We start from the raw sequence: 11,833 nt of genomic DNA, 5'->3' as shown, positions 1-11,833 counted from the left end.
AACCCTAACCCTAACCCTAACCCTAACCCTAACCCTAACCCTAACCCTAACCCTAACCCTAACCCTAACCCTAACCTAACCCTAACCCTAACCCTAACCCTAACCCTAACCCTAACCCTAACCCTAACCCTAACCCTAACCCTAACCCTAACCCTAACCCTAACCCTAACCTAACCCTAACCTAACCCTAACCCTAACCCTAACCCTAACCCTAACCCTAACCCTGGGACCCTAACCCTAACCCTAACCCTAACCCTAACCCTAACCCTAACCCTAACCCTAACCCTAACCCTAACCCTAACCCTAACCCTAACCCTAACCCTAACCCTAACCCTAACCCTAACCCTAACCCTAACCCTGGGGACCCTAACCCTAACCCTAACCCTAACCCTAACCCTAACCCTAACCCTAACCTAACCCTGACCCTGACCCTGACCCTGACCCTGACCCTGACCCTAACCCTAACCCTAACCCTAACCCTAACCCTAACCCTAACCCTAACCCTAACCCTAACCCTAACCCTAACCCTAACCCAACCCTAACCCTAACCCTAACCCTAACCCTAACCCTAACCCTAACCCTAACCCTGACCCTGACCCTGACCCTGACCCTGACCCTGACCCTGACCCTAACCCTAACCCTAACCCTAACCCTAACCCTAACCCTAACCCTAACCCTAACCCTAACCCTAACCCTAACCCTAACCCTAACCCCTAACCCCTAACCCCTAACCCTAACCCCTAACCCCTAACCCTAACCCCTAACCCTAACCCTAACCCAGCCCCCTAGGGATGACGTCGACGACCATGGGCGGGGCTGCGGTGACGTCGGCGACAGGGGGCGGGGGCTGCGGTGACGTCGGCGACGAGGGGGTGGGGCTGCGGTGACGTCGGCGACGAGGGGGTGGGGCTGCGGTGACGTCGGCGACGAGGGGGTGGGGCTGCGGTGACGTCGGCGACGAGGGGGTGGGGCTGCGGTGACGTCGGCGACGAGGGGGTGGGGCTGCGGTGACGTCGGCGACAGGGGGTGGGGCAGTGGTGACGTCGACGACGAGGGGTGGGGCTGCGGTGACGTCGACGACAGGGGGTGGGGCTGCGGTGACGTCGACGACAGGGGGCGGGGGCTGCGGTGACGTCGACGACAGGGGGCGGGGCTGCGGTGACGTCGACGACAGGGGGTGGGGCTGCGGTGACGTCGACGACGAGGGGCGGGGGCAGTGGTGACGTCGACGACGAGGGGGCGGGGCTGGTGGGCTAGCTGTCAATCAACCCTGGGGGGGTGTGTGGCTGTCAATCAAAATCGGGGGGTGTGTGCGCGCGCGCGCCGAAAAAATTATGCTAATTAGCTCATTTGCATAATTAGTGACGTCATGTGCATAATTAGGGGTTAATTGGGGGGTAATTAGTACTCCAGATGGGAGTAGACTGTAGTGGTGATTAATAATTATTGGTTGCTACTCCCATCTGGAGTACTAATTGGGGGGCTATATAGTATATGGGATGTATATACACCCTATATACTATATATAGTATATAAATAAAAAGAATAAAAATAATAAGTCTGGTGCAGCAGTAGGGGTTTTCAGGCGGCCAGGGAGTAAATATTTTTATTTTAAATTTAAAGTTTTTTTTAATATTTATTCCCTGGCCGCCTGAAAAGCCCTACTGCTGCACCAGAGAGAAAGGAAAAGAGAGACAAAGACAGAGAGAGAAAAAGACAAAGACAGAGAGAGAAAAAGACAAAGACAGAGAGAGAAAAAGACAAAGACAGAGAGAGAAAAAGACAAAGACAGAGAGAGAAAAAGACAAAGACAGAGAGAGAAAAAGACAAAGACAGAGAGAGAAAAAGACAAAGACAGAGAGAGAAAAAGACAAAGACAGAGAGAGAAAAAGACAAAGACAGAGAGAGAAAAAGACAAAGACAGAGAGAGAAAAAGACAAAGACAGAGAGAGAAAAAGACAAAGACAGAGAGAGAAAAAGACAAAGACAGAGAGAGAAAAAGACAAAGACAGAGAGAGAAAAAGACAAAGACAGAGAGAGAAAAAGACAAAGACAGAGAGAGAAAAAGACAAAGACAGAGAGAGAAAAAGACAAAGACAGAGAGAGAAAAAGACAAAGACAGAGAGAGAAAAAGACAAAGACAGAGAGAGAAAAAGACAAAGACAGAGAGAGAAAAAGACAAAGACAGAGAGAGAAAAAGACAAAGACAGAGAGAGAAAAAGACAAAGACAGAGAGAGAAAAAGACAAAGAGAGAAACAGAAATAGAGACAGAGAGAAATAGAGACAGAGAGAAATAGAGACAGAGAGAAATAGAGACAGAGAGAAATAGAGACAGAGAGAAATAGAGACAGAGAGAAATAGAGACAGAGAGAAATAGAGACAGAGAGAAATAGAGACAGAGAGAAATAGAGACAGAGAGAAATAGAGACAGAGAGAAATAGACAAAGACAGAGAGAGAAAAAGACAAAGACAGAGAGAAATAGAGACAGAGACAGAGAGAAATAGACAAAGACAGAGAAATAGAGACAGAGACAGAGAGAAATAGACAAAGACAGAGAAATAGAGACAGAGAGAAATAGACAAAGACAGAGAGAAATAGAGACAGAGAGAAAATGACAGAGACAGAGAGAAATAGAGACAGAGAGAAATAGACAAAGACAGAGAAATAGAGACAGAGAAATAGAGACAGAGAAAAATAGACAAAGACAGAGAAATAGAGACAGAGAAAATGACAGAGACAAATAGACAAAGACAGAGAAATAGACAAAGACAGAGAAATAGACAAAGACAGAGAAATAGAGACAGAGAGAAAATGACAGAGACAGAGAGAAATAGAGACAGAGAAAATGACAGAGACAGAGAGAAATAGAGACAGAGAGAAATAGACAAAGACAGAGAAATAGAGACAGAGAGAAAATGACAGAGACAGAGAGAAATAGACAAAGAGAGAAATACAGACAGACAAAAAGACAAAGACAGAGAGAAATAGAGATGGAGAGAAAATGACAAACAGAGAGAAATAGAGAAAGAGAAAAACACAAAGAGAGAAATTGTCTATTTCTCTCTGTCTTTGTCTAAGACAGAAAAAGACAAAGACAGAGAGAAATAGAGAAATAGACAAAGACAGAGAAATAGAAAGAAACAGAGAAAAACACAGAGAAACAGACAAAGAGAGAGAAATAGACAGAGCCAGAGAGAAATAGACAGAGAGAAATAGAAAGGAAGTGAAATAGAGAGTGAAATAGACACAAAGACATACAGAGAAACAGGGTTAGAGAAAAATAGAAATCAAAAGAGAAAAACAGAGAAACAGCATGAGAGAGAAAGAGTGAAACAGTTAGAGTGAAAGCAAAAGACAGACTGAAACAGACTGAAAGCAAAACAGACAGAAAAAGAGAGTTAAAGAGAAAGAGAAACAGAAAAACATCTAGAAATAGAATAACAGAGAAAAATTAAGAGTTAAGAGAGAAAGAAGCAGAATTAGACAGAAAAGGAAATAGCATGAAGGTGTAGAGAGGAAAATAGACTTACCTTGAGGTAGGAAATAGAATAAATGACTCTGACACCAAATAAACACAGGAGCCAAATGGGGGAGAGGGGGGCACGGGGTATCTTTATTGGGGGGGCAGGGGGGCATCTTTATTAGGGTATATTCAGCTTTTATTGCATGAATGGGTTTCTTTACACTTTAGTAAACATACAGAAACAACAGATACAAATGCAAATACAGATACAGTCCATAGGCACACCTATAAAATTACAATTTACATACAGAGCAATACATTGAAATACAGCAGCAAATGCCAATACAGAACAATACAAGGCAATACAAGCCAAATGACTATTAACACAATAGAACCATTTTTCAAAATCTGAAACACTCATTATATCTTGTTTTATTGTTACAGGAAACCCAAAACAAAAGCAGCACACATAAAACATAACAATCGTCCACCGCACACACCTCCTTCAGCATGCGCACCGTGCACCCTCTCTCGCCTCTCAATCCCCTACAGTCAGCACACACTCACAACGCTCCTCGGGAACGTGGTTCCCGGGAGCCCTGAAAAAATCAGCCTGCCTGACGAAAACCCCGGTCCCTAGGCCGTCGGCGCCCAAACTTTGGCGATGAACGTCGCCTCGCAGACCGGCCGGGACCGAGGAAAAAAAAACCCAGCCGGGGGGAAAAAAAAAAAACCCCCCCGGCTGGGGATTTTTTATTCTAAGTTTAAAATGTGTTGAAAAACCTGGAAGGCAAAAGTCACACACACAAGGTTAGAACCAGTCAACATGCACACAAACCCACCCTCTCTCACCTCTCAATCCCCTACCATCAGCACACACTCGCACCGCTCCTCGGGAACGTGGTTCCCGGGAGCCCTGAAAAAATCAGCCTGCCTGACGAAAACCCCGGTCCCTAGGCCGTCGGCGCCCAAACTTTGGCGATGAACGTCGCCTCGCAGACCGGCCGGGACCGAGGAAAAAAAAACCCAGCCGGGGGGAAAAAAAAAAAACCCCCCCGGCTGGGGATTTTTTATTCTAAATTTAAAATGTGTTGAAAAACCTGGAAGGCAAAAGTCACACACACAAGGTTAGAACCAGTCAGCACACACACTCGCACAGGCAAACCCAAGCAGACAGACAAGTCTCAGACATACACAGTCACTCTTCAGCTTACCCAGTAGATTCCAAGAGACTCCGTAGCATCAGCAACCACAGAGAGACTAATCCTGCCCGGAGACCTGCAAGACAATGACAGGTGGTCAACAAGTGGTTACCTGACAGCTAGGCATCATCCCCCCTCAGGGCCCATACCTTCTCTACCCAAAACTCCACAGAAAAAAGATGAACTGCAAAGCCCTACAACTCTTCTACCTAACTGTGACTGTGCCAGGGCAGGGCAGCTCAAGCATAAGTCATACAGTAGGATACAGCAACATCATCACTTAGAGTGCAATACAAACACAGTCACTTTCAATACAATACAAGCACAGTGACTTTGAGTGCAATACAAGCACAGTGACTTTCAGTGCAATACAAGCACAGTGACTTTGAGTGCAATACAAACAGTCACTTGCAACGCAGAGTCACTGGCAGTGCAATGCAAACAGAGTCACTTACAATACAAACAGAGTCACTGGCAGTGCAATACAATACAGAGTCACTTGCAATACAATACAATACAGAGTCACTTGCAATACAATACAATACAGAGTCACTTGCAATACAATACAGAGTCACTGGCAATGCAATACAATACAGAGTCACTGGCAATGCAATACAATACAGAGTCACTTGCAATACAATACAAACAGAGTCACTTGCAATACAATACAAACAGAGTCACTTGCAATACAATACAAACAGAGTCACTTGGAATACAAACAGAGTCACAGGCAGTGCAATACAAACAGAGTCACAGGCAGTGCAATACAAACAGAGTCACAGGCAGTGCAATACAAACAGAGTCACAGGCAATACAATACAAACAGAGTCACAGGCAATACAATACAAACAGTCACAGGCAATACAATACAAACAGAGTCACAGGCAATACAATACAAACAGAGTCACTGGCAATGCAATACAATACAGAGTCACTGGCAATGCAATACAATACAGAGTCACTGGCAATGCAATACAATACAGAGTCACTGGCAATGCAATACAATACAGAGTCACTGGCAATACAAAACAAACAGAGTCACTTGCAATACAAAACAAACATAGTCACTTGCAATACAAAACAAACATAGTCACTTGCAATACAAAACAAACATAGTCAGTTCCAAGTCAATACAAACAAAACTGCTCACTAGACTAAGTGCCTAAGCTGTTAAGAGGACGCTCCAGAAGCTCGGGAAGCCGAGTGAAGAAAGCGATGACTGCCGGGTGACCGTGGCGATGCCTCCGGACGAAAGGCAACCTTGTCGGGTGAAAACGTCCGCTAGGCCGCCGAGACTCAAAGACTGCTGACGACGCAAAACACGCTAGAATGCTGAACTGCCCTGCCCGGCAAATGCTCCGGCGAGACCGAGGGGAAACCCTCTCCCATTACTTCAGAGGGACCCATCCCACTAGGGCCCTCTCTTCTAAGCTAATGTGAAATTGCCTCCCACTTCCAAAGTTCTTTCCCCTGCACCCAAACACAAGCCCCAACACTTATCTTTTGGAAGACGAGCGGACAAAATCCATCCTCCGAGGACTTCGGCACTGCCGTATCCAAACTTAGGCTCCGCACCTCCTTTCAATACCTAAGACAACAAAGTACAAACTGTGAAAATTGTGTGACAGGAAACTAATCCCCAGGCTTTCCAAGCACCTCTGCCCCAACTCACCTCAGATACTGATTTGGCTCCACAGTCTACCCAGAGGGTACCTGCAAAAGGAAAAGGTACACATTTAGCATGCTGCTACACACCCCATGCCTATGGATCACCCCTAATGCCTAAAAGCCAACTTACCCGCTTGCCCCTAATCCTTGCCATGTGTAGGACAGTAGCAGCACCTGCAAAGACACAAAGAAAACAGCAGGCTGAGTCACTGAGAAAACACAACCACCACAATCTAACAGAACTCAGTAATACATAAAGCTCAAGCTGATACCCACCAAGCCACTGGCATCCAGGACCAGGAAATCTTGCAAGTGGACCACCTAAAATGAAAGTAAATTAAACAGTGGATGTTAGAGTTACACCAGAAATTGAGACCTGAGCAATGACAGCAGCTTCCATCCACCAGTCAATGCTCACCTAGGCAGCTGATCCTGGACTGCCAAGATCCCGCTTTACCTCCTAAAAATAAAAACAAAAAACAAGACTGTAGCAGAGTCACAATGTACATCCCCCTGGCAAAACCAAACTGGGACTGACTTAAACTCACACCCACCTGGCCGCTGCCAGCCTGAGCCACGACAACCTCACAAGCAGACCACCTGAAATAAAACAAAAATCAACAGTGGATGGTTAGACTTGAGCCAGAAATTCAGACGGGAGCAATAACAACAGCTGCTGTCCACCAGTGAATGCTCACCTGGCCCGCTTCTCCTGGACTGGCAATATCCTGCATAAGCTCCTAAAAACAAAGACAAAGGTCAGGGCTGTATCAGAGCCACCATTTACACCTCCCCTGCAAAGACCGACAGGGACTGACCTTCTCGGGGGAACCGACGCCACCCATAGGGGCTGCTCTGCCACAGGGTTATTCCATCTGCATCTGAAAGAAAGTTAGGACAAGAGTCAAAGGGCTGCAGGATAACTTGACAGCTCCACACATCTTGGGTCAATCTACAGATCCCACCTAGAAGCCAATGCACCCTGCATTTCAAATTTGTCCTATTACCCCTACACCCAGCTGTGCTGCAGGGCAGAGCAGCTCCGGGCCAAATACACACCCACACCCGTGACACAAGACGCAACAAACAAAGGGACGCGACAGGGAAAGAAAACTCTCGATGAGAGGAATGACCCTGAGGACCGAGAGAACTCGGGAGCAGATGACCGAGGTAAGCTGAAAGGAGAGCTGACCGGGCTCAGAGAAACCTGCAGGAAAAAAGATGCTAAGGGGATGACTTATCCCAAGAACCACAAAGATGAACACTCGAGAATGCTCCGGTCACACTCTGCTACCTAGCTATGCATTCTTACAAGTCCTAATCCACCGGAATGGATGCTGGTGGTGCTCGGCTGTCAGTACAGCTCAGAACAAGACCTGGAAAGACATTGGACTGGATGCTTCTGAAGAGAGATACGATGCCCATGCCTGCCCGAGCTCCCGAGTCGATGGTCCGAGGGCATCGGCACCTGGCCGAGGAACTGAGAGTCCTAAGAGGCTAAGAGGGATGCCAGGGTTTTTGGTAGGCCCCTTGAAGGGCTAAGGCAAAAGACATGAAACAAAGAGTGCGCAACAAACGAGGGACACGACAAGCACCGGGACTGCTCTGCCCTGCACACCTCAGTGGAGAGATCAAAAGGGAGACTTTCCCTGTAGGAAGCCTAAGGGGCCGCTTCCTGGACAACCCCAGCTCCAAACCCAACTCAAAAACCACTCCCGGTTGAAAGCCGACCCGGCCCCCCACTTTCGTCCCCTCCGTGGCTCGGAGCCCTCCACTTATCTCTCAGACATCTGGAGATGCAGAGTCCAGGCAGGTGAAAAGGAAGGCTGGCTCTCCCTCAGGGAAATTCCTGCTAACACCAGGCTGCTCACTCTTAATCAGCTGCAATAAAGAAAAGCAAACATCACTGTGTGATCTTAGCAGCACAGCACCCAAACCCCAACAATTCTGCTACTCACCATCTCTTGAGAACGCCCAGGCCCTCAAGCCCGCTGCCTCGGCCGTGCTTGGAGAGTCATGCCATCGTCCTGGGGTAGGCCTGGATTAAGAACACACAGGGGATTTGACAGTGCTGAAACTTGACAGGACCCTCTCTCCTCCCTGCCTCCCCAACTCCTCAGCTGTTATCAAAGCCTACCTGGAAAGCAGCTTCAAACAGAGAAATTGAGGCTTGATCACACAGTCCTGTAATGCTTCTGAAGGGCTCACAAAAAAAGGCGCCCAAGTTCATGATCTCATGGCAGAGGGTACTGCAGCAGAAGAAGAGTGGACCACCTAAAACACAATAAGAGAAGCTCAGAGGTGCACCAGAAATTGAGACCTGAGCGATTACAGCCACTTCCATCCACCAGTCAATGCTCACCTAGGCAGCTGGTCCTGGACTGCCAAGATCCCGCTTTACCTCCTAAAAATAAAAACAAAAAACAAGGCTGTAACATACTCACAATGTACACCTCCCCAGCAAAACCAAACTGGGACTGACTTAAACTCACACCCACCTGGCCGCTGCCAGCCTGAGCCACGACAACCTAACAAGCAGACCACCTGAAATAAAACAAAAATCAACAGTGGATGGTTAGACTTGAGCCAGAAATTCAGATGGGAGCAATAACAACTGCTTCGGTCCACTGGTCAATGCTCACCTGGCGCACTTCACCTGGACTGCCAATATCCTGCATAAGCTCCTAAAAACAAAGACAAAGGTCAGGGCTGTATCAGAGCCACCATTTACACCTCCCCTGCAAAGACCGACAGGGACTGACCTTCTCAGGGGAACCGATGAATCCCACAGGGGCTGCTCTGCCACAGGGTTAAACCATCTGCATCTGAAAGAAAGTTAGGACAAGAGTCAAAGGGCTGCAGGATAACTTGACAGCTCCACACATCTTGGGTCAATCTACAGATCCCACCTAGAAGCCAATGCACCCTGCATTTCAAATTTGTCCTATTACCCCTACACCCAGCTGTGCTGCAGGGCAGAGCAGCTCCGGGCCAAATACACACCCACACCCGTGACACAAGACGCAACAAACAAAGGGACGCGACAGGGAAAGAAAACTCTCGATGAGAGGAATGACCCTGAGGACCGAGAGAACTCGGGAGCAGATGACCGAGGTAAGCTGAAAGGAGAGCTGACCGGGCTCAGAGAAACCTGCAGGAAAAAAGATGCTAAGGGGATGACTTATCCCAAGAACCGCAAAGATGAACACTCGAGAATGCTCCGGTCACACTCTGCTACCTAGCTATGCATTCTTACAAGTCCTAATCCACCGGAATGGATGCTGGTGGTGCTCGGCTGTCAGTACAGCTCAGAACAAGACCTGGAAAGACATTGGACTGGATGCTTCTGAAGAGAGATACGATGCCCATGCCTGCCCGAGCTCCCGAGTCGATGGTCCGAGGGCATTGGCACCTGGCCGAGGAACTGAGAGTCCAGAGAGGGTAAGAGGGATACCAGGGTTTTTGGTAGGCCCCTTGAAGGGCTAAGGCAAAAGACATGAAACAAAGAGTGCGCAACAAACAAGGGACACGACAAGCACCGGGACTGCTCTGCCCTGCACACCTCAGTGGAGAGATCAAAAGGGAGACTTTCCCTGTAGGAAGCCTAAGGGGCCGCTTCTTGGATGGCCCCGTCTCCAAACCCCCGCCCGGTGGAAAGCCGACCCGGCCCCCCGCTTTCATCCCCTCCGTGGCTCGGAGCCCTCCACTTATCTCTCAGACATCTGGAGATGCAGAATCCTGGCAGGTGAAAAGGAAGGCCGCCTCTCCCTCAGGGAAATTCCTGCTAACACCAGGTTGCTCTCTCTTAGTCAGCTGCAATAAAGAAAAGCAAACATCACTGTGTGGTCTTAGCACCGCATCGCCCAAAACCCAACAATTCTGCTACGCACCGCCTCTTGAGAACGCCCGGGTGCTCGGGCCCGCTGCCTCGGCCGTGCTTGGAGGGTGATGGCATCGTCAGGGCATAGGTCTGGATTAAGAGCAGACAAGGGATTTGACATTGCTGATACTTGAGAGGACCCTCGCTCCTCCTCTCCTCCCTGCCTCCCCGACTCCTCGGCCGTTATCAAAGACTACCTGGAAAGCAGCTTCAAACGGAGAAATCGAGGCTTGATCACACAGTCCTGTAATGCTTCTGAAGGGCTCCAAAGAGAGGGACCCGGTCCATCACCACATTGGAGAAGGGACTTCAGCATAATGACAGCAGACTGCCTAAAACAGACAAAAATACAACCTTGGAGTTGCACCAGATATTGAGACCTGAGTGATAACAGCTGCTTCCATCCACCGGACAACGCTCACCTGGGCCGCTTCACCTGGACTGCCAATAGCCCTCTTTACCTCCTAAAAAAAAAGACAAAAAACAACGCTGTAACACAGTCATCATTTACACTGCCCCGGCAAAGGCAAACTGGGACTGACTTAAGCACACACCCTCTTGGCTGCTGGTACCCACGACCGGGACATTTCACAAGCGGGCCACCTAAAAATAAGAAAACAAACAGCAGATATTAGATTTTCACCAGAAACTGAGACCTGAGCAACAGCAACCGGTTCTGTCCGCAGATCAATGCTCACCTTGCACGCTTCACCTTCACCGCCAACATCCTGCTTTACCTCCTAAAAATAGAGACAAAGAAACAGGCAGTAACAAGGGCACCAATTACACTGCCCCTGCAAAGACAAACTGCAACTGACGTAAGCTGACACCTACCTGGCCGCTGGAATCCACAAACAGGACATCTCAAAACCAGACCACCTGAAAAAAAAAAAAAAACCCAACAGTGGATGGTGAGAGTTGCACCAGAAATTGACACCGGAGAAATAACAACTGCTTCTGTTCACCGGTCCATGCTCACCTTGCCCGCTTCTTCTGGACTGCCAATATCCTGCATTAGCTCCTAAAAACAAAAACAAAGGTCAGGGCTGTAACAGAGCCACCATTTACACCTCCCCTGCAAAGACCGACTCGGACTGACCTTCTCGGGAGAACCGACTCCACCGATAGGGGCTGCTCTGCCACAGGTTTAATCAGTCTGCATCTGAAAGAAAGTTAGGACAAAAGTCAAAGGGCTGCAGGATAACTTGACAGCTCCACACATCTTGGTCAGTCTACAGATCGCACCTAGAAGCCAATGCACCCTGCACTTCAAATTTGTCCTATTACCCCTACACCCAGCTGTGCTACAGGGCAGGGCAGAGCAGCGCTGGGCCAAATACACACCCACACCCGTGACACAAGACGCAACAAACAAAGGGACGCGACAGGGAAAGAAAAAATCTCGAAGAGAGGAATGACCCTGAGGACCGAGAGAACTCGGGAGGAGATGATCGAGGTAAGCTGAAACGAGAGCTGACCGGGCTCAGAGAAACCTGCAGGAAAAAAGATGCTAAGGGGATGACTTATCCCAAGAAACGCAAAGATGGACGCTCGAGAATGCTCCGGTCAGAATCCTCTCCCTAGCTTTGCATCCTTACAAGTCCTAATCCACCGGAAT

General features: G+C 48.3%; 3 long non-coding RNA genes across 3 annotated transcripts; all 3 read right to left on the bottom strand.

The window, feature by feature from the left end:
- Window positions 1–5,921: 5,921 nt before the first annotated feature.
- Window positions 5,922–6,510, bottom strand: LOC136305331 (uncharacterized). Its single transcript, XR_010725266.1, has 3 exons — window positions 6,466–6,510; window positions 6,340–6,380; window positions 5,922–6,255 (listed from the first exon to the last, which is right to left on the bottom strand). It is a non-coding gene; the product is annotated as an uncharacterized lncRNA (long non-coding RNA).
- A 520-nt stretch (window positions 6,511–7,030) lies between these two features.
- LOC136305330 (uncharacterized) lies at window positions 7,031–8,551 on the bottom strand. The gene is made up of 4 exons (XR_010725265.1): window positions 8,473–8,551; window positions 8,294–8,373; window positions 7,154–8,216; window positions 7,031–7,075 (listed from the first exon to the last, which is right to left on the bottom strand). It is a non-coding gene; the product is annotated as an uncharacterized lncRNA (long non-coding RNA).
- Window positions 8,552–10,418: 1,867 nt separating this feature from the next.
- On the bottom strand, window positions 10,419–11,384 carry LOC136305329 (uncharacterized). The gene is made up of 7 exons (XR_010725264.1): window positions 11,315–11,384; window positions 11,195–11,236; window positions 11,050–11,094; window positions 10,914–10,955; window positions 10,770–10,818; window positions 10,638–10,679; window positions 10,419–10,547 (listed from the first exon to the last, which is right to left on the bottom strand). It is a non-coding gene; the product is annotated as an uncharacterized lncRNA (long non-coding RNA).
- Window positions 11,385–11,833: the final 449 nt, after the last annotated feature.

This window comes from Chamaea fasciata, unplaced genomic scaffold (genome assembly GCF_029207755.1).
Source record: "Chamaea fasciata isolate MVZ Bird 193981 ecotype frontalis unplaced genomic scaffold, bChaFas1.0.hap1 SCAF_366, whole genome shotgun sequence".
NCBI lineage: Eukaryota > Metazoa > Chordata > Aves > Passeriformes > Sylviidae > Chamaea > Chamaea fasciata.
This window is presented reverse-complemented; position numbering and strand designations above follow the sequence as displayed.